Raw genomic sequence first — 23,567 nt, forward strand, 5'->3', positions numbered from 1 at the left:
ATCTACCGCATGCAGCGCCAGTTGTTGATCCCCATTTGGAGATTTTTGCAGGCGTATAATATAGATCAAATAAGGCCATGAAATGCTGAGCACGCATTCTACCCGTCAACAACACAGAATTAGCAAGCAAAATAGATGTCTGAATCGAATTGCTATTGCAGTTCATCTTCTCCGCCCATCGCTGTCGGACATCCAACATATCATTAGAGCAAGAAGATAATAATAAATTATAGTATACGCCTATCCTTTTTTTAGTATAGAAAGCGTCGATAATAGGGATTTCAACAAATCCAGAGCGATCCAAAGAGATCATATTCTTAAGAAAGCTATGGATCTGGAGGTACTTAAAATAATCCACATTTGTAAGATTAAACTTAGACTGAAGTTCCACAAATGTTATAATACGATTATTATACCATAAGTCGCCTAAAGAATGAATGCCACTATTCCCCCATCTCGTCATTGTATGATCTCTAAAGATAGGAGGAAAAATATGTGTTGACGTCAAAGGGGTATATCTACTAATATTGTGAAACCCTACGTGGCGGCGGATTAACTTCCAAACAAAAAAAGCGGCTTTCAATATCTTACATTTTGTTTTTTATAGTAGCTAGGTTCTATATTAGATAACAAACATTCACGCGCCTCAACTCCCAGAGCGAATTCATAAATTGAAGGAGCATGAGATTCTTGTATTTGCACATTCGCACCAATTATCAAAGGAGAAATAAACTGTAAAACAGATGCTAAATAATAAAATAAGAAGTATGGTGTACTCCACCCCCCCTATCCTTGGGAAGAATCATCTTCTTATAGGCTCTACGTTGACGTTTATAACCCCACAAAATCTGGTCGCCATTCTCTCAAGTTCTTTAAAAAAAATAAGAGGAAATTCTAAAGGGACAGAACGAAATAAATATAAACATTTGGGGAGAATTAACATTTTCAGCACAGTGTTCCTCCCATATAAAGACAAATGCAAATGATTAATGCGCTTCAACATAGAATTAGCCTTTTTTAGAATTAGTTTATAATTAAGTTCCGGAATAGCAGAAACTGGGGTAGTAATCTGAATACCCAAATATGTTGCCACCGTGACAATATTAAAGTGAGCCGGAAGACGAGTCAGAGAAATCTGGCCCACTAAAAGAATTTGCGTTTTAGCCATATTGAGTTTGTACCCAGAAAATAAACCAAACTTAATTGCCAACACTTCCATCTTTGGGATAGCTTTGACAATATCTGTTGTGATCACAACCACGTCATCGGCATAGGCTAGAGCTCTATAATTCACTCCCGCGACCGAAACTGGAGAAATATCCTCCGTTTGATTCAGTTCTTTAAGAAAAAGATCAATATAGATAGCGAAAAGTAATGGTGAAGCTGGACAGCCCTGTCTGGTCCCCCGATTAATAGAGAACAGGGCAGATGATTTTGTCCCAATTCTAACACAAGACAAAGGGGATTTATAAAGGGCTTTCAGAGCTGAGATCATAATAGGTCCAAACCCCTTCAAAAAAAGCATATCCCAGAGATAGGACCAAGCCACCTTGTCAAATGCTTTTTTAGCATCCAACAGGGTGATTGCCATAGATGTTTTAGTACCCTGAGCCCAATCCATGAGGGCAATAATCCTGCGGACATGGTCCATAGTGTCCCGCCCAGGTATAAACCCATGTTGCCACCTAGAGACTACAGTACTCAACCGCCTGGAGTGTAAATCGATTTACAATTGCAAGACTATCGAAAATGGACTAAACTCCATTGATGAATGGAATACCTGCACTTGATCTTCCCCAATACAGATCCTAAGACTTCTGTATACCCAAAAAACGGATATGACACCTTAATTTTGAAACACCGCATACACCAATTAAAAAATACCCTTGCGGTGTTAACATGTGTAAATTGTAATATGTTTTTCATCCTCGTTATGTATTTCTTCTTATTGGACCATCTTTTGTCATTTTTGCTATGTCACCATAAGTGTATATGTGACTGCGCTCCCCATTGTAAATTAATATATGTGGGAGGCACTCCCTCGAAGGACCACTAAGCCAATTCCGGTAGCAGACCGCTGAAAACACATATATCACTTTGTTATTATATAAGGGATGCGCTCCCCTGCAGGACTGCTAATTCCACTAGCAGACCGCTGAAAACACATGTATCACCTTGTTTTTTACACACCAACATTTCTTGCCTTAACAGAGGTTTTTCTAGATTACTGGCAGTGCTTAAATTGCCTTAGTGATCACAAACGCATGTCGACAATGCGCCACACCAGGGTTTAACAATTAACACACCAGCGCGCACCCATTACAGCTAATTAGATAGCGTCACCACCTGCGCCTGGGTTTTTATACCACGCACCCAATGCTGAGCAGCGTTTGCTCTAGCTCAGTCGATTGCTGCTCGACCACCAGGAAGGTGTTTCACTCCTACCCGTGATCTGCAAATAGTGAGTTAACCGACCCCCCTTTCTCTCTCCCAATCATTTAGTGTCAAGCAGGGCATGACACTCACCGACTGCCTTGTTTGGTTTTAGACTAAAGACTCAGAAGACATCCCCGTCTCCTGACTGTGAGTACCACGACCGACTCGAGGGCTAACTTCGCTCCCATAGCAACCCACTAAATGTGCCTTTTTTCCTTCCCTTAGGCTGCAAATAAATATAAATCCGGTCCTAAACGATTCCCAGCTACAACCATAGTAGCATAGTGTAAGTTGCATGGTGTGGCTATTTAACCTCCCGCCATTCCGTTAACCTGACAAGTGTTAATCGCAATAATTGGTCTCTTCTAGAAACTGTGGTTGGTCCCCCTGAGCAACATGTGAAGCCCACACTGCCAGAATTGATGAACTACAGGCCGGCACTCCAAATAAATTGTTAATGTGTGAGTAGCGCGGCGTTGGTAACAAAATCCCCCGCCTTTACGATCACTCCCAAATTGTTAATTGATAACAATTTGTTCTCCGCAGAGATAGAGTTCGCTTGCAGTCAGCAACACTTGAAGCCCGTACCGCCGGTACTGTTGGCATACAGTCCTGCTACCGCACTCCAACTTACGCCCTCACTGAGTAGCGGCCACTAATCATTAAGTTCCAGATTCCCCCAGTGATTGATTGCTAAACCCCCTCCCCAGCATTGGCACGCCCTGACCTTCTGACTTTCTTCCAGACTCAAGGTAGACTTATCCTTGCTAGCGTCATCCACTGACCCAGGCCAACATCACCACCTCATGTCCAGTGCCACTTCCCACTAATAAAGAGTAAGTCTATAGACAAGCACTTCAATGTAACTGCTGAGCATCACCGTGACCTCGCTCACAATAAATCGTCCCAACAATTGAATGCACGGCGCCCTGCGCGCTCTACCTCACATTGGTTGTTCTGATTAGTTTTCGCTGGCCTGCCTTAACTGAATACTGTCCTCTTCAAAAATTCTTTAACACACTGGGAGCACTAAGTCACTATTATTAGCTTGCATTGTAGGGTTCTTATCGTAACAATACTATGTTTCCCATTAGTTTCAGACTGCTCACTACATGTCCTGAAGATGATCTTAATTGTGTAAAGATCGAAACGCCGTCAATCCCTACAACAGGAACTCCTATCATTGTAAAAATCTTGTGGAGTTCCACTTTATGTTGTCAATGCAATGTTTTGTTTTTAAATTCACTATCACCTTGTCACAACACGCCCACTTTTCACTTTGTGTGAGCACCTGAAAACTACTTATAGTACTAAAAAAAACCTGTGTAAAATTAATTATTTATTTTACATACGTATGTTACCCTACTTTTCTTTCCCAGTATGACTAATTGCTTTGTTTATACTTAAATCAAAGTATCCCCTTGGGGATCTCACCTCTTACTTTGGACCCACTGTGGGCATCATTGAACCATTGTTTTGTCTAAACATAGTTGGTGGGACAGGCAATAGCTCATATCTGTGTTTACCTCAGATTCCCTCTGCTAGGATGACACCCTTCCTTTCTGCTGGGTGATGGTCAGGTGATGGTCACGGCTGCCTGGTCTGGAGTTAATTAAAAATTATTTCTGGGGAATAGAGCCGACAGGTACCAAGAGATTAGGAAGGAGGGCAGCAGGCCCTCCTCACACACTGACCATGCAGGGAACATGATCGAAATATACCCCAGGGTTGGAGGGGCAGCCAGGTCTCAAAAGTAGTAGACCCCTGATTGGACCAGTCTATCCAACAGAGAATGATAAAAGTCTGGGTTAATTGGCCAGTTTTTTGTCTCAACACTGTTTTCTTTTTTTGACCAGTCAGGCAAAGGTTGGCAGAGTCAGCCAAGATCAAAAAGTGGAGTACAGGAGTTGCATTGATATTCCCACTGCCAATCTAACTTAAGATGCTGGGCTCCGGCTCATTAGGCAGCATCCCTGCAGAGAACGAGCTGCCTGAGAGGCTTGTAGACTCATTTGCTGCCTTGAAGCACAGGGAAAACTAGGCAACTGCTCAAGATAAGGAAGCTGCACATCAACACTAAGGGGGGCAGGGGAAGTATCATACTGTTAATGAAGATGAGAATGCTTCACACCTGAACCCTCTCCTGTGCCACAGGAGCCCATGAGTGCTTTGAGTTGCCACCCGAAGGTATGGAGGAGCGCTGTATTGAAGAACTTACCATTTGATCACTTAGTTCATGTTTCAGGACTTGCATACTCTCCATTTTTGTCCTTGCTTGCCCTGCACTAGTAACAAGCAGCACCATCCCTGTGGTTGTCCTGGTGTTAGAAACTCTAGACAGCGACCAGTGGGCTCTGTGGTATGCCTAGGCTCACACCCCTTTTTGTGTCATCTAAGGTTATCAGGGTGGATCGTAACCCTGGCAAACCACTAGCTTCCAACATCTAGATCAATGTTTACTGGACTAGTGGGAGTCCAGTAACTCTGCCAAGGTACCAGGCACTCTGAACCAGACCATTGACACCACCAGAGCAGTGTCCTCTCCAAGTAAGGGTGGGAATTTATGTTGCTTTGGATGATGGTACAGTGGGGGGACCAGGAACATCTCAATTTATATTAATTTAAATTCAATTCAATTATCTTTATTCGGTTAAAATGCAAACCATAAAATAACACAACAATCCATGATAAATAAAATAAATCACAAAGACAGAATAATGGTAGTGGAATGTTTGCAATAATAGAGTGTTATTTCAACACATTTGTTATAAAGTTCTATTTCAATTTTGTCAATTTAAATGAATCCCATTTGGATCAATGTTAATACGTGCACATAACATACAGGAGTGGCGCACTCAAATAGAATGGAAAGGAATTCAGTGAAATACACATTTACCTCTCTATTTTTTATACCAAAAACATCTAGCTAGAGTCCGCTCTGATAATTAAAAAAATAAAGTGATATCTTGAGTTTGAGTATTTACTTGTTTGGGTGAACAAGTAGGCTCATATGGTATCTAAGGTCTAAGGGGGAATTTGATACATGTAATTTAAATATTTACTCATTTGAATAGCTTTCCACATAAAAGTGGCAACTCTAAACCATGCATTTGAGTTCTCCAGAAACATAAGTATAAAAAAGCTTCATTGTAATTCCTAATATTTTTTGCTAGAAACCGTGGTTTTAGTTAAAATTTACTAATATCAGTACAGAGACTGCAGAATAACATAAAGAGCATGGTGCCTTGGGATAATCTTTTGTCACATGGTCAGTTTTCTGCCATGTCTAGCCATTGCTTCATCTTTGGGAAAGCCACCAATACGTGGACTGTACCCTGGCATAAATGTGTTACAACATAGCTATGTTGGTTACTGGATGTCATTAAAAGATACCTCTGTAAGCCGTCATTTTGGGCAGACTGCTATCTTGTAAATAAGGGCTTGGAAGTGATTATAGCACATCTATCTTATACCTAAAAATTGAGAAGTGAGAGCTTCAGTTCTCTCTTACTCAAATATGTTGTGCTGTCTGGTTCCTCTAACAACGAGGGACCATTGAACTGGGCCATCTCACTAATTCTAAACGAGAGTCACAGGATTCTCATCACTTTGTCTAATCTTGAGCAATTCCTTATGATTGTCTTTGTAAACTTGGTCTCCTATTTGCCCCATATAGAGTGCCACAACTGAATGGGTTTTACCGCTAGTAAATCTTCCAGGACTTGCATCCCCACTTCCCTATATATGATATAAACTGATATTTATTGTGATGTGTAAAATGGCAACTTTGCATGAACCCATAACCCACCACCATAGGAGGCTGCGGAAATGCATCTGGCTCTCTTTATAGTGATCATCTCCTGGATCGGTTTGCAACCAAGTTTAGAGGCAAACCTGCAAATACTGCCACAGGCACATATCATATTTAGCCTGGTGTTCCCAATTTGCTTAGTCCATGGACTGCTTGTGGTAAAGTCAAAACCAAGATAGTAAAATTATGTAACCGTTTCAATAGGTTTGCCATTGATGTAATGAATTTGCGATTTACGTGTTCCCTCTCCACAGATCATCCTGTAGGTTTTCTCTAGATTAATTTTAAATTTCCTGTCCTCCATAAATAAAGCAAAGCGGTCCATGAGTCATTTCAAGCCAATGACAGTCTTTCTTAATAGAATAGCATTGTCGGCATAGAGGAGGACAGGCATTGCCCGCCCTTCCACTTGCAGAGAGTCAGAGGGCACATCTTGATGTGAACTAGATTTCTACACACTATTTATAAACCCGGAAAACAAAAAGGATGCCAACACGCAACCCTGCTTGACTACTTTCCTAATTTGAAGTGGTGAGGAGCACTTCCCATTAGGCCCGTATCATACTATTGTGCATAAATTCCTTATAATTGAGATAATAATGACACCATTTCTGATGATGTGCTCATAGAGAGAATAGTGTACTCCACAAGATTGAGTGATTTACCAAATCAAAAGAGCTGGCCAGGTCAACAAAACATAAATGAATATGACCAGTCTTTGCCCGTGTCTATTTCTCTATGAGGAGATCAAATTTGCACACTGTTCTACCATCTCCAGGACCTTCCTGAACCCATGCTGTAACTCTGTGAGCACCCTGTTGGCCTTGGCCCAGTCTTCTAATATTTCCAAGATCACCCTGCCCAGCATCTTGACAGAAGAGTCCAGGAAGGAAATCGGATGGTAGCATTTGAGGTCACTTTTGGCACCCTTTTTGAAAATCTGAAAAATCAATGACTCTGCCCATGTTGGCGAAATGTGACCATTTACAGCCTCATTCAGGGCTTGAGTCAGAATAGGAGCCCATAGGTCCAGCAGATGTTTATACATATTGACCAGGACTCCATCAGGCCCAGCAGCTTTCCTACTGGAACGTTTCTCTGTCACCTGTTACTGCATCTAAGATAATCACCAGTGGCTCACTCTCTATAAATTGGGTTCATTGTTGGACTGCTATCTATATGATCTGATTTAGATGATTATCTGAAAATACTAGAGAAGTGATCAACCCACACTTGCATCTTGACTATCAAGTCTAAGTCAGGAACTGAATTGTTTGTCAAAAAAGGGGAATTGAAGTAGACTTCATATTAAATGAAGGTGGCACATCACTGCAATATATGTTGCAAAAGAGTTAGGGCCTAATTACAACTGCGGTAGTCCATCAGACCGCGGTAGTCCCGGTAGCGGTCCGTGGTCCCCAACCCGCCGTTTTACGAGTTTGGAGGTTGTTGAATCATTTATTGCTAGATTAATTAACATCATTCCAAAAACAAGGTCGAACAATCATATAGCATACATATGTTAAAACCAATCATAATATCGCACTGCAGCACATAATCGGAGTAATGCTGATGATAAAAAAATAATATATAGGGCTCTTCTGATGGCCCATACTACTCTATCGAACAGTTTACTATAAAAGATAATTGAAAAAGGTAGCTATGACCAAGTTTTGGATGAGAATCATTTGTGCACACTGATTAAAAAGTGTTAAGTATCATAAATGCTACAGTGTGAACCCTCGTTGTGATTTTATTGTAAGGTAAAAATGCATGTGTGCTAAACTAAAACATAAAGTGCTACAGTGCGAACACGTCCAATGCCATAATTGTGAAAAAGTGCATTTGTGCAAAATGTTGAAAGTAAGATGATGTCGAAAATAAGCATCACTAGGAACACACAGTTTGACGCTGTGTGCTCGCTGGCTGACCTCGCAAAGTTGATTGGGCCTAAGGATGGCTTTCGCGTGTCATCCCCGCATGTACACTCTACCTATAGCGTCAAGTTCATTTAAGAAAACGGTAAGGGGCTCGAGGCCAAATATTTATCTACTATGTCCACACATTTTATGACTCTCGCCCTGGCGATGTGAGGGTTACCTTGATGTAAAAAATAATTCGCATGTCGACATGCTCTGATTCCAAATTGATAAAAAATGTGCAGAGTAAGAAACACCGATCAGTGAGCAAAAGATACACATGCATGGAATGTGTGCTAGTGATTCCTCCTGGTTGTTGCAGAGACGGCCCAGGTTTGTCAAAGGTTGTGGCCAACACTTGGGCTGGTTTTCAGGTGTCGGGGCATTACCAAAGTGGAGTTGCAACAGCTGAATCTTATAATAGTGTCTGTAATTCTCTGTCAGATGTTTGTAGGTATTGAGGGACATCAAAGCTGGTTACTGCATTCAAAATGAATGTTTGTCAATAATGAATGAGATGCATTGTACTTTTTTATTCAGGACGTTTTTAAACTGCTTTTTTGATAAAGGTTGCTTCCACAATGATTTAACTTTGAGTGTTGAAAATGCGTCTTTTAGTGCAGTTGCCAAGGTATTTTTGAATGGATCTATATGAATTTATTCCCAGATTAGGGCCTTCAGGGTATCAGTGTCTGCTATATGTAGTGAAAGCATTTCAAAATCCCTGATTTATGGGCCAGGTTTTGTTCGGTTAGCCCAAATTCAAGCCTTATTTGGCACTGCCAAGAGCACCCTGGTAGGCCAAAGAGGATGAGGAAAACTTTGCATTGTGCAACATTTGAGAATGATGTAAGTTTATTCGGAAAAGCTTTGGCACCATAGGCCAAAGATAGAATTAGTTTGGTCTTTACCACATGAAGTAACTGGATCAGCAAGGGATTCACTGCATTGGCCAGGAGTTCTCAGAAGATGAACATGAATGAGGCAAGCTTGGGCTTCAGTGCATTCACAGAAGCGTGCTCCTCGAGACAAGCTCCCAGATATTTATAGACACTTGTTCTCTTTACGATGGCACCACCCGGGTGCCACAAACCCTTGTTAAAGAAGCGTTTCCCAAAAATAAGGGTATTTGTCTTGTCCAGGTTGACCCTCATTTCATTTGTTTGAAGTATTTATCCAGAATGTCAAGTAGTCTCTGAAAGCCGATGCCAGTTTGGCTCAATAGGACTATGTCGGCTTCATATTACAAGGTTGAGATCACATGTTGAGCTAGTTTCGGGGGAGGAGAGTCTACTTGGCTTAATCGAGTTGTGAGATCCACTAGAAACAAATTAAAAAGACGGGGGGAAAGAACAAATCCTTGCTTCAATCCTCTGTTTGTCTGGATTTTGGAGGACACTAGGTGGTTTTCTCCTAGCTTGACTTGGACCCATGTATTTTTGTGTAAGAGCTGAATTGCACTTATTTGATGGAAATTCATCCCTTGGAGTTTTTTCCAAAGTAGAACCTTTCTACATGGTCGAATTTCTTCGAGAAATTACTAAGGTAGGCATAAGCAACTGACTTTTACTGATTGATTTTCCCACAAGCATTTGAAGTGTTACTAGGTTATCCAGCATGCTTGATTGAGGCCTATAGCCAGTATGGTTAAAGAGAATTAGCTTTTTGTACTCTGCCTACGATTCTAGATCTTCTAGAAGAAGCCTTGCAAAATATTCAGCCTCTGTGTCCAACAAGGCAATAAATCAGTAGCTCTCCGGGCTTACGTTGGACCCCTGTGAGCGGAAACGAGCCATGCCAAAAAGCAGGGACTGAGTTAGTTGCCGGGCTGTGATTAAACAATTAAAAAAATGCTGCTGCCCAGTACATTATACCTTGTTTATAAATAATAGCAAGACATTTGGGCCGGGGGCACCATCGCCACTACTTTTGCTGATTAAATTCTCTATCACTTTTTGCTGAAACTCTAAGGCTGGTATGGATGAAAAATGGGGGACTATCTGGAAATCAGGTGTGCCACTGTAGTACAAGGATTAAATGTGCAATATCCATGACCAGGGCTCTAGAGGAGGTGTTTTGAAATAGCCTGATCACATTTTAAAGGACTTGCTGGCTTTTGCTGGGGCATACCTTGTGGAGTTCTGCCCAGATCTCATTTTCTTTGCTTTGTTTTGTTGCCAAAAGAGATTTTTTATAGGCTTTCCATACTATTTTGATTTTTTCTTTTCCTCCATTTGGATCACTTAAGGATTTGATGGCCTTGGATTGCTTGTCCAGGTTTTTCTTCTCATTTCTGAATGCTTTTTTATACCAATTCTTAATTTGAGGCTGACCTTATCCCAGATTTAGAAAGAGTTTCCATTGGCCCAGAGTGTAATATTTGTGGCCACTCGCCATTCCTTAAAATAATCCTGCAAGGTAAATTTCCAGAGAACACAACTTCTTGCAAGTGTGTCAGTTTGTGAGTCAATGTGTAATGTGGGATTGTAAATACTGTTCCGAAATATTTAATGTATTATTTTTCGCTGCGTGATTGTGGTGGGATTAAGGCAGGGTTATGAAGGGATTCGGAGTGATTTGTCAGAGTTATCAAGGGACTAGTATGTGTGTAGGCAAGGATTTTGCTGGAAATAAAGCAGAGTAGCTGTGTGTTGTGAAAGGGGACGTTTAGGTTAGGGAGTGAGTGGCTTGAGGGATGGGTTTTTATATATCCTTGTGGAAATTGGCAAGGGGGATAATGTTAATGTTATAAATATAAAAAATATATTTAAAAAATATATATTTTTAAAAATAATACTTTATATTTTTTGTACCTAACCTTGAGATGAATAATTGGTACTTTTTTAAACTTGCGGAACTGGGTTAGGCAGGTACTATCTTGGTGCATATAATAGAGTTGACTAAAGTTTTCTGACTGCACCAGACTCACCATGAGCCACAGTAAAAAAGACCACCAGCCTATCTCTGACAATATCCTGCTCCAGTGTGTCCCAAGTACAGAACACATGTAGCTCTCATTAGGTCATTAGGTAAGACATACCAGGATGCTATACAGGGGACAGTGGGGGGGGACTGGGTATTAAGTTCATGTTGGGTGGGTCGCACCTCAGGGCCAAGCCATTGGATACAATTCGAAAAAGATGTGAAACTGGTCTTATTGCAGGTCACAGAGAACAGCTGTCATTTGTGTCAGTCTACTGTCTGACCTGTAAGTCTTTTGCAACAGCAGGGATACTTTGTATTGCTTCAAAGGCCAATGAAAGTGTCACATTACTTTAAAAAACCCCTGTGAGCTATATACTTTTGCACGCTTGCAAACAAGATTCTTTTTTAAAAACAAATATGGCTTTGCGGTTCTATAGATTTTGCAAATTCACGCACCCCTTATATAACCATAATAAATTAAGCTATCTATTGAAAAGCTTACTTTAGGAATGAACCACCTGAGACCCTGGCAGTTGTTCAGTAAATGATAGCTCAAGCCTTTGCATTTTGGTAGGTTCCCCTGGATATTTTAGCATTTCTTTTATTCCATTTGCCCAACAACTGTGAGGTCTATTGATTGCGAAAACAGAGTACAGCACATTCAATTTCATACTTAGTGGAAAAGGGTTAGAGGTATATGTTAATTAGAGCAGAAGGGTGAATAAGTGAAAGGTTGAACATGTGCATTAAACTTAAATGTTTAAATTGTGTCAAATAGCTTCTCATCAAACTATTTAAGTAAATCTCATGTTGCCCAATACCACAACTGACTTGCACAGACTTCCAATAAAGTATTGATCCAGCGTAAGTGATATCAATATTTCAAGTTTAACTTTCAACTCCCTCCTTACTCATCTATCCCTCTAACTGTACTGAGCCCCCTACTGCTAGATGGATTACAGCAGTACCTCCACCACAGAGGCGAATGGTCCTTTGATGAATCTTTCTCCACCGATAGGAGGGATGGAAATTAGGATGTCCAAAACACAACATTAGCCACCCAATGAGGACCATTAATTGGTGACTAACACACAAGTTTGAAATAGGGTTCATCTACACTACTCGCTAGACCATACTGTAAAAGTAAAGACTCACAATTGGGAGACTCATTCTCCTAAAGAAAATTAGTCTAACCAGAATGATACAAGCTAGAAGCTCTGCTTTGTGACACAGAATATAAGAAGCAGAACTTGATATTCTTAAAAGATTTGGTGATATTTACTACAATGCATTTAGATTAAAAGAGTAATTCAATATAGTTTCAAATAAAGAACATCAGGACACAATAATAGACTCAGGCAATTGAAATAGTTAGTTATTGTATTACTGTTCCGAAATTCATACAAATAGGCAGTTTCTTAAGCATCTCAGTCAAGAATATAAAAAAAATGTATTACTAGACCACAAATTTAGGGCCTGAATACGAATCTGGGGGTGCTGCAATGGGCCGCTACGCCAGCACCCCGCTGCAGCACTGCCAAACCCGTAGACAGACCACCCGCCGTATTCCGAGTTGAACCCGGTGTGGGCGGTCCTGCGGTAGCAGTCTCATGGCAGTACCTTTCAAAGGCTCAAAAGGGAGCCTTAGAAAGACAGCACCGTGGGAGTGCCAAATCACGTTCCTGCATGACATGGACTGTGCAGTTCATGCCATGCAGTAACAGGGTATGCATACCTACAGGGGGAACACCATGTGTCCCCCTGCATGCACCCCCAGGCCCAGAGGCAAGAGGGGCTCTGTAGGGCCCCCTCAGTTTCCTCACTACCACCCTTTTCATGGAGGGTTCACCTCCAAGAAAAGGGTTGCAGTGAGTACAGCTTCACACCTCTGCCTCGGGATTAGGGTCCTCGACAGTTGCAGCGGTCTCACTGCCGTTGTTGTAATATGGCCGGTGGACCGCCACCACAAGTTAGACCGCCAACAGGATTTAAAGGATGATTATAAAATCATAGGAAAATAGTTCCATTCCCTCCCAAGGAAAGGAAATAAAACAATATGTTACATCAAAAGGAAAAAAGTATAGTGTTGAGTGGATGTGTGTTCCAAAGAAAAATAATAGCGATGCCTTGTCAATAAGGTATGGCGTTGCCGCTCCTTTGGGGTTTCTTCTTTTATATGACACCTAAATGACATAATGTCACTCCACTAGCAAGTCCATCATATGTAGCCACAAAATACATTTAGTTACTCCTGCATTCTTTCCCAAGCACTTCTTGTTAACAACTTAGCTTCCCGGGCTTCACAGGTTAGTTAACGGTAGAAAAAATACAATATAACAGACTGTCGCATCAATTGAGATTTGATTTTTCCACCGAGCCATTCCACCATTAACTTCAAAACAATGTCCTTTGAAGGTATACTGATACATGCACAGAGCAATTAATTATTATGCTTGCTAAGGGAAAATTGCAGCTCAAGAAAGAACACGTTTAAAGCTTAAAAGCATACATCAGTGCTAAATGAACAAAACTTAATTGTAATCAAATATGATGCATCAAATCATTATTTCATAATAAAAGAATAATAATGAATGTTTCACTAATGTATTATTACACAAAATGTATTAGCGTTAGCTATGGTCTGCTGCCACAATTTATCAACATCCATACATTTAAAATTATTCTAGAAAAACATTTTACTAAAATTGTTTTCTAATTTTTAAAATCATTAGGGTCTCTATTATCCCATCTGCAAGTTTCAACTTCCTAGCCAATTTTATTGCATAATTGCACCACAATCTATTGTAATTAAATGCAATAAAACTGTGAGGTCTCATCATTAGATTCATTAGTTTTCATCAGGATGTGTATAATAAGACATCATTTCATTAGTAATCTTGTAATGAAAATCTATTATTTCATAATAAAAGAATAATAATGAATGTTTCACTAATGTATTATTACACAAAATGTATTAGCGTTAGCTATGGTCTGCTGCCACAATTTATCAACATCCATACATTTAAAATTATTCTAGAAAAACATTTTACTAAAATTGTTTTCTAATTTTTAAAATCATTAGGGTCTCTATTATCCCATCTGCAAGTTTCAACTTCCTAGCCAATTTTATTGCATAATTGCACCACAATCTATTGTAATTAAATGCAATAAAACTGTGAGGTCTCATCATTAGATTCATTAGTTTTCATCAGGATGTGTATAATAAGACATCATTTCATTAGTAATCTTGTAATGAAAATCTATTAATAAATGTTATAACTATATAGCAATGTATTTTCTCCTTTTCTAACTCTTTCAAGCATGCTTTTACGGTGCTGTTACTTCACTTGTTTTTACTGTTGTATCTCTTGGTTTATTTTGTGCAATGTGCACATTCAGGTTTTTGTGTCTAAATCAGTAAAGTGTCATGTAATGTGAGTTTGAAATATTTTGCTTCATCACACCCCCCCTCTGATGGCGAATCAAGCCATCACAATATCTACTCATCAGATCTCTTCACAGATTATGGTTTTGTTGTCTTCTACCTCTTTTAACCTCTCTTCTAAGATTTTCCTTTTGTCACGTAATGTGGTTTTGAAATATTTTGAATTATTTCGCTTCATCAAAATCAAAGAAGGGAAAACATAAATTAGGGGCAAAACATTGCATCTCTGTTAAAGGAAGTTATGTACCCTTACCTTAAGATAGAGAGGTTTAAGCATACCAAAACTTCTAACTTTTCACTGTTCCCAAAATGCTGTGTTCCCCTATTGGCCATTATAAAAGACAACAGAACCAGCCTGCAGAACAGATAATGTATAGACTTCCATAGTTTGTTCGGTATTTGGACAAAATATCAAGATGTAAATATCGGGAGACAGAAATATCAGAAAAATATTATTGTGATACAAAAACTTCATGATGCAGAAATATCATTGTCAAGAATATTATTTTCTCCAAGTAAACAATATATTATTGTTGTTAATATCATTTACAATAATATGGTTGTAAAACATATAATTGTTTAACTATCTCAATGTGTTTTAGTTCATATATGAATTTTATGTGGTATTATTGTTTGTATATTTGATATTAATATTTGTATTTTAGATTGTAATTTGAAGTGATATTATAGCATTCAATATAATTACTAATAGTCATTTATAGTGTCATATTGGGTTGCTAGGTTTGTAGGGGAGAAGTTAATTAAGTAATAATTAATTAACAATTCATTATTAATTTATTATTAATGATTTATTCAATTATTAATTATGTAAATTGTGTAATAGTTATATTTTCTAGTCATATTTTCGGTGCAGACAGATGGGTCTGTAAGCTATAGGTGGAAAATGAAGTAATCATTAACATGTAATTTATTAAGAATGATTTAATTGATTATTAATTACATAAATGGTACAATAACTTTACATTTTATTTATATTTTAGTTGTGGGATGTTGGGTTAGTATGGATATAGGGTGGGAAGTTAATTAAGGAATAAGTAATTAACATTTATTAATGTATAATATTCATTATTTAATGTATAATTAATTATGTACATTATGTAATACTGATTTATTTTAGTTATATTTTAGTTGCAGGTTGTTACCTTTGTATGGTATAGGGTAGGATGTTAATAAAATATTAATATATTAAAAAATAATTATTAATTAATTAGAGAATTGATTATCAATTATGTAAACTGTGTTATACGTATTTATCCTAGTTTTATTTTAAGTGTGGGCTGCTAGGTTTGTAGGGGTATGGCTTGGGAAGTTAATTAAGTAATGCATAAATAGCATTTTTTTAAAATTGAGAATGATTCATTAAATGTATTAATAATCATGTAACTTGTTTAATTGTTTTTCGTTTTCATATATATATATTTTTATTTTTGGGGGGTTAATTAATAATGATCATATTAAAAGTTTTATATTTGTTCTAAATTAATAGGGTTGTTCAAATACGTAATGTGTTTGAATTGAGCTACTTCCCTACTGTTCCTTAGACTTGAGTGGAAATAGTAAAATTCACCTCTCTGAACTCCAATACTTTTCCTACCTCTGCACAGACTGAAGTGGGAATAGTAAATATTACCCTCCACAGTTCAATGCTTTCCCTACTGTTGCACAGACTGGATTGGGCATAGTAAATCTTACCCCTCAAAAGTTCTGCACCTTCCCTACTGTTGTACAGACTGGAGTGGGAATAATAAATGTGACCCCTCCAAAGTCCAACACTTTCCTTATTGTTGCACAGACTCAAGTGCGAATTGTAAATCTTACCCTTCAGAAGTCCAACACTTTCTCTGTTGTTTCACAAATTGGACTAGGAATAGTAAATCTTACCCCTCCGAAGTCCAACGCTTTCCCTACTGATGCACAGACTGGAGTGTGAATAGTAAATGTAACCCCTCCAAAGTCTGATGCATTTCCTATTGTTGCACAGACAGGAATGGAAATAGTCAATCTTACCCCTCCGAAGTCCAAACCTTTCCCTACTGTTGCAAAGACTGGATTGGAAATAGTAATTTTTTCTCTTCGAAGTCCAACGCTTTCCCTATTGTTGCACAGACTGGAGTGGGAATAGTAAATCTTACCCATCCAAAGTCCAACACTTTCGCTACCAAGGTGAAGAGTTGAAGACTCTACACTAGCATAAAGATGAGGTCATTACTGCGTATTTGTGTTTGTAACCGCAAAGACATTAAGCAAGGTTCAGTGCAGGTAGTGGGCGATAGCTCATAACCAAACTCAAGTGTCAAAACTCGACAATAGCATAACAGCACGGTAATTCCTGCACATCCATGCTTGTATTCAGATATGCCATGTCAATTTTACTGGCTCCCGCATATATCTTCACGAGTACAGACGGCAAGACAATAGGATATGAACATATATCACATATTGTAAGCTTCAATACTTTTCTCGTAACCAAGGTAAAACATTTCAGACCCCACGTAAGCATAGTCATTACTGCACATTTATTCACATACTGGTAACTGTTTATGTTAGTAAATCTGTTGACTAGAATTTAAAAGCATACCAAAGTCTAAAAATTAAATCAATTAATCACTACTAACACACGTAAGCATAGTCGTTACTGCACATTTATACTCATACTGGTAACTGTTTATATTAGTAAATCTGTTGACTAGAATTTAAAAGCATATCAAAGTCTAAAAATTAAATCATTTAATCACTACTAACACACTGACCTTATATTGTAGAACCAAAAGGCATGGCTATAGTCACATGTCTGAAGGGTGCCATGCTGTGAACTCTGCGTACTTATAGACGATAACCCGGAAGTCAGAAATTCTCCAGCTTCAGTACATTGGCACATTTATCAAAAGAGAGCTGCCATCTATAGAGAGTTTTATGTGTGCTTATCATACAAATCAGATTTAGGAAACCAACTTGTTTAATAATCACTCAACCCAATAATGACAATAACTTGTAAGACATTCATTTCTCACAGCAGATGCAAAATGTATCGCTATAGCCACGTCTCTATACAGCACCTTGATGTGAGCATAACGTACTTATAAAAGGTAAACCGGAAGTTATTCACTCATTCATTTCTGAACATTGACATGGCCATCACAATGGAGTGGCCATCTTAGAGAAGTAGTGTGTTTACTAGTCATGCAAAGTAAATCCTAGCATTCTAACTCTCAAGAAATAACTCACACCACAAAGTATTATTGGTTACTTTATTTACATGCCACCCATTCATACAGTTAAAAAAAGAAAGAATAACCATCTTAAAAAGAATCAAACATATTTTTTAAGATATGCTCAATTGTAACATACTAATTATTCTGGGCAATGTGTTTAAAAAACCCAGCAGTTTGTATCCCAAACATTCAAAAAGGCTTTCTAGTAATGTCAACCAATGCAACGTATTCAAGCTGTCCCAGAAAAATATATTTATCTGTCCTACACAGAGAAATACCATTTGTTTTTATTGTGTGTTACGTACACACACATTTTAGAAAAAGCAATAGCCATATCAAGAATATAAAAAAAATATCACTCAATAAGATTTGGTATAAAGTACAACAATTTGCATCCAGAGAAATAATACTCAACCCTATTCAACTGTCACAATACATTCAAGTGGTATCATAGGAACATGGAATATCCATTCCACAATATATATATATATATATAATTCAAAGGAAAGTGTCAATTCACACAGTCTCATGTGTGCAAGGGACACACATGTGTCTATAATATAGCAATTCAGTATTCCAAGAAAAAAATGACTTGTAAAGTTAAAAGAAATGATTAAATTCATGTTCCCTGTCAATCCAAATTTAAGAGACCTCAAACAGGGAATCCACTTGTCCTTACAATGCCTAAGTAGACTTTCTCTGTCCCCACCAAGTACATCTCTAGAAATTACATCAATTCAATGAAAACTAAATGGGTCTCTATGTTATTCTACATTTGTGCAATGGCAATGGGTAAATCCTATCCATATTCTGACCAGCACTTGCAAGTTCTGCTATTTGGAATCTAAATTCTCTAGTAGTGCTCCCAACATAAATCTTATCACAGCCATAAATAATCACATAGACTACACATGTCTGACTATTTGTAAACTTGGTTATTTTGTGGCTATGATTGGTATTATATTTGATTAATTTTATTCATGCCCAATTTACACACATTACATGTTGTGCGTGTCTAGAAAACCAATGGTTGATCTGGTATCCAACACTTTAGGATCTCACCCACTCTGTATCATTCTATTGACCATCAAATCAAGATTGTGTTCACACTCCATTTCCTCAATGCAATTTCGTCTGATACAAGCATCTACCCATAGGGAATTGCTTTAATAGCATTTGAAGGATGTGCAATTGTAGCTAATAATGTATTATTGCACGTAGTCTGTTTTCAATATAGGGTGCTCCAAATATTGGTGTCAGAGATATAACAATGTAAATCCAGAAATGAGATCCATTTTTTATGAAAATGTAAACAGAACATTGCAATTGTTCAAATATTTTTGATAAATTAACATCTGCAAATGTGTTCCAGTCCCGATAAGATTATTGTCATCTACATAGCTGCCCCAGAAGTGGATATATTGGATCCACTCAGAGGCTTCACGGGATCAAGCATGCCCACTTACAAACCAACCCATAAATAGGTTGGCATAGGAAGGGGCAAACCTGGATCCCATTGCAGTTGCCTGCATCGACTGGAACCATTTTCCATAATATAGAAAAAACATTATTATCTAAAATGATCTCAGCCTCTTCTAGAAGCATTTGTGTGTGTTCATATAAATTAGCATGTCAGATTGACAAAAAGTGGTCTGACGCCAAAAGACCATACTCCTTCTTCATTCATGTAGAAGAACTTTCCATCAAGGGGCTTATTTACGATGTCGGTCGGAGTTGCCTCTCAGGACCAACTGAGCTCTGGTCGGCGGTTCCGACTGCCTGATTACAATGTGACCGAACACTCTTTGGTACTTACTTTTCTCTATTGGCGCATATGTTATAGCCGTAAACCGGCCGTAATACAGGCTCCTATGAAGAGAAATGGGTGTGTGTGTAAAACCATGCACCCGGTGCAGGGTTTTACAGGGGAGTACCCTAGGTACCCACTCGACCACCAACTGTAGGCCACATAGGCAAGGGGGGCCTGCTAGAGGCCCCCAAAGTCGCTTTCCGACAACATTTCTGTGTCAGAAAGGCTGGCACGGAAAGGCTGTTGGATACCGACATCGAAATCCCGATGATGGAAATGCCATCCTTAGGGGATTATGGTGCGGTTGAGACCGGAAGACTCCGAGAGCCGGTCAGAACCACATTGGAATGAAAGGCTGGTTTAGGTTATGACTACCGACATCGTAATTGGGCGGTTGGATCGCAAACTGAGTATGTCGGTCTGAAAGCCACCGATCGCTGTCGGAAAGGTTCTGACTAGCGGTCGGAGGCTTTCCGACTGACATCGTAATCGGCCCCCAAGCAAGACAACGCTTATATGATCTAGATCCCAGACAACATCTTCAAATTTGCACAGAACATCCATTACATCCCTGATATAAAAGGGTAAATTGTTTACAAATGTTTTGAAAAAAACATCCAAAAACTCTATACCCGATATGATTGGGTGGCCAGGTGGAAATGCACCTGCTTTATGAATTGTTGGGAGCATATATAGGCAAGGGTACCACAGGGATTCTACTCTCAGATATTCTTGTTCTAAATCTGAAAAAAGACCGATTTCATGTCAGTGGCCTAACCAAAATATTGATGTTCAAGGAAATATTTGGGTTATGAATAGGCTTTCCAGTTTTAGGTTTAAACCTATAATAACTGATAAAACCCCACGGAAAGGGAAATAGCCCTCACCAGTGTAAACATATAAACACTGACAAAACCACCTGCACAACCACAAACCGAATGCCACTCAAAGACAGGAACAGGAGAGTGAAAGATTCCTTTTTATTTCTTCCTGAGGGGGCCAGTACAATGTAACTTTGTTATACAAGGTAGCAGCAAGAAACTGGGTTAACATTATTATGCTTGAGTTTTGTTGTTTAGGGATGTCACTGAAATATTGTTTCTTCTTCTTTTTGCTTTTTTTCATTTCTGTGGTCTGTAGTCTAAAGATGCAGGGTTTAGAAGCATGTTTATTGTCTTTTTAATTGTTTTATAAACTGTAAAAAATCAGGAAATAACAAAATCATATTTGATATTTCCATTATGTTTGATTCTTTCACTGATAGGTAAAATGGCTGGTTTCATAAGAATCTTTCCGAATATGCACCATCACATTTACCCTAAGAGAATGGGTAAAACCCCTTGATACATCATCCGCTTTTCCAGCGCGTCAGTTTTTAGGATAGGTGAATTGCCAAACACCCCAAGATTTAAACATTCAATGCAAAGTGTTTTGACAGGTATATGTGAAAAGAGTGCTGTCGCCAAGCATTTGGGATAGTGGTGAAAACATGACACCAGACTTTGGAATGCAGTGTCACTTGGAGTACTGCTGCAAAAAGTTCTTACCAAGTTCAACAAAGATTGAAGTGATATTGTTTGTATTTGCAGTGATTCATCTACGTATATGAAAAAGTTGTCTGATGACCTGCCAAAATCAATACCAGAGCTGAAGTGTTTCCCTGTCAGAGATATTTGCCATTATGCTGTTAAGTTGCCTAACTTAAAGGTACTTGACACAAAAAGATTTCTGGGTTATTATTATTGTCTTACAGCTATCCTTTTTGTTCATCATTTTAGTAAAAATTTGGCTTATGGCCTGCCTCTCTTTTTTAGGGAGAAGAATTTGTGAACGTAAGAACTACCAGTCGGTGTTATGAGTAGATAATTTACGTGTACACTACACATGAGTTGTTCAGGAGTCTCATGCGACCGTGAGAAAATAATCTAAGATTAAAGAATATATTTTTTTATAGGGACTCTTAGAACATTGCTACGGCCTTTTCTTACCTGTAGGTTTCTTGTGTTTCCAGTGGTTCATATATCTGGGTAAGAGACCACATTACACATCTGATCTTTCTCTCCTTCCTTGCACATGCTGCATGAATAATAACATGGGGAATATCCGGCTGAATTTCACTGACAAAAGATTCCTTTTTTAAGGATTTCTAATTTCAATGTTGGGTGCACACGTGGCATCTTTTTGAGTTTTTCTTCTATTTCTCTTAATTTCTTCTGTACTCACGGTCATATTATTTCTGGTGTTTCTAAGCATTTGAGGTTACAGTCACGCAGGTTTGATTAGTCTGTCTCGTTTAAGAGCAATATTGTCAGGAGAATGGTATACTAAGACTTTTTGAATATTCTGACTGTTCCCATGAGAAAGATTGAGTGATTATGGCTCACTATTTATGTACTTTTGGTTTGTGTAAATAGGACACTACATCCATAAAGTTATGTATGGTTAATGTGTTCTTACAAAGCAGTAGAAATGTTACTATTGGCCCATACATTTTCAATTAAACTTGTGACACATTTGTATTTTCTGTATTTGCAGACCTGATGAAGCATTTGAGAGGTGAAACGCTTTGCCTCCAGCTGTTTCCTCGTGTGAATATTTCTGAAAAAGAACTAATAGATACTACCCTAGAAGAAATTGCGCTCATAAGAACTACCAGTTGGTGTTATGATTAGATAATTTACGTGCACACTAATCATGCATTGATCAGGAGTCTCACACCGCAGTTATTGAATAAGACACAAAATACCTTTCAGCAGATATCAATACCAAATAGCAGGGACACTTAGAACAATGCTATGGTCTTTTCTTACCTGGAGGTTTCTTGTGTTCCCAGTGGTTCAAATATCTGGCCTTGATGATGCCTTTGTAAGATGAAATGCATTGGCTGCACTATCATGAAAGTATATAATAAAGAAAAATTCTACACTATCATTCAAGACTTATTATTTTCCATTTTTGCTAAATGTGGTTATCTTCAACTGTTTCAGTTGCCTCTCATTTGTTGTATGTAAAAATGCATTTGGGTCTCATATACACTGTACATACACTTTCTATATACCAGGCACTATCAGTGCAGAAAGCAAGCAATAAAAAAAGCAAAACATTTGATAAACACTGGAAAAACACTGTGTCTGTTTTTTTCTTAATGGCAGGAAAATGTGTAACCACTGATAACCATTGTTTTTTAAGGTATTGAAATCACTTGAAAATACTGAAATAACCCCACCAGAATTTACCAAAATTCCAAAATGAAAACAGGAAAGCCTAGCTATGATCTATCAATTTATAACACTCCATTTGTCCTAGCTGTCGAAGGACATCACCATGATATTTTGAGCAGTTCACCACAATGACCTTACCTCCTTTATCCACTTCATGGATTATTAATGAATCATCTGATCTTAATTTTTGAAGGGCCATGGACTCCTTTCTAGTGAGATTATTCAATTTAGATTTATAAAACACCGAGAATGTCATTTTGTCTTCTAATTTGTAAAGATCATTAATTACTCTTTTAGAAAACAATTCAATCCCATGGAATTGTGTGTTCTGAGGAATAAACATGGACCTTGGACTCACACTGTAAGTCTTGTGAGATATCAAATTCACCCAATAGTTCTTCAATATTATCATTATATACATGATCTATGGATTTCATGCAATTTATTCTTTTAAATATTTTATATTGGCATATTTAACATGCATAACATAATACTGTTCTCTTTAAGTAGTGATTTCATTAAATACAACAGTTGTGCCAAACATTATCCTGCATCTTCGAATTTGCCACAGTTTGGCCCTCATATATGTAAGCTGGATGTTCACAGGCCTCCCTGGCTTCTAATGGAACAGGAGTGTAAATATTCCCAATCGTGTGGGCCGACCTAGTGAGGGATCTCAATCTCGTTTCGTCAATGGTCAAACATGTGTATGTAGGATAGGCCCTATATTGAACACTAAACTAATTCTAACTGGGTAACTGCTTTCT

This window comes from Triturus cristatus, chromosome 6 (genome assembly GCF_964204655.1).
Source record: "Triturus cristatus chromosome 6, aTriCri1.1, whole genome shotgun sequence".
NCBI classification, from domain to species: Eukaryota; Metazoa; Chordata; class Amphibia; order Caudata; family Salamandridae; genus Triturus; species Triturus cristatus.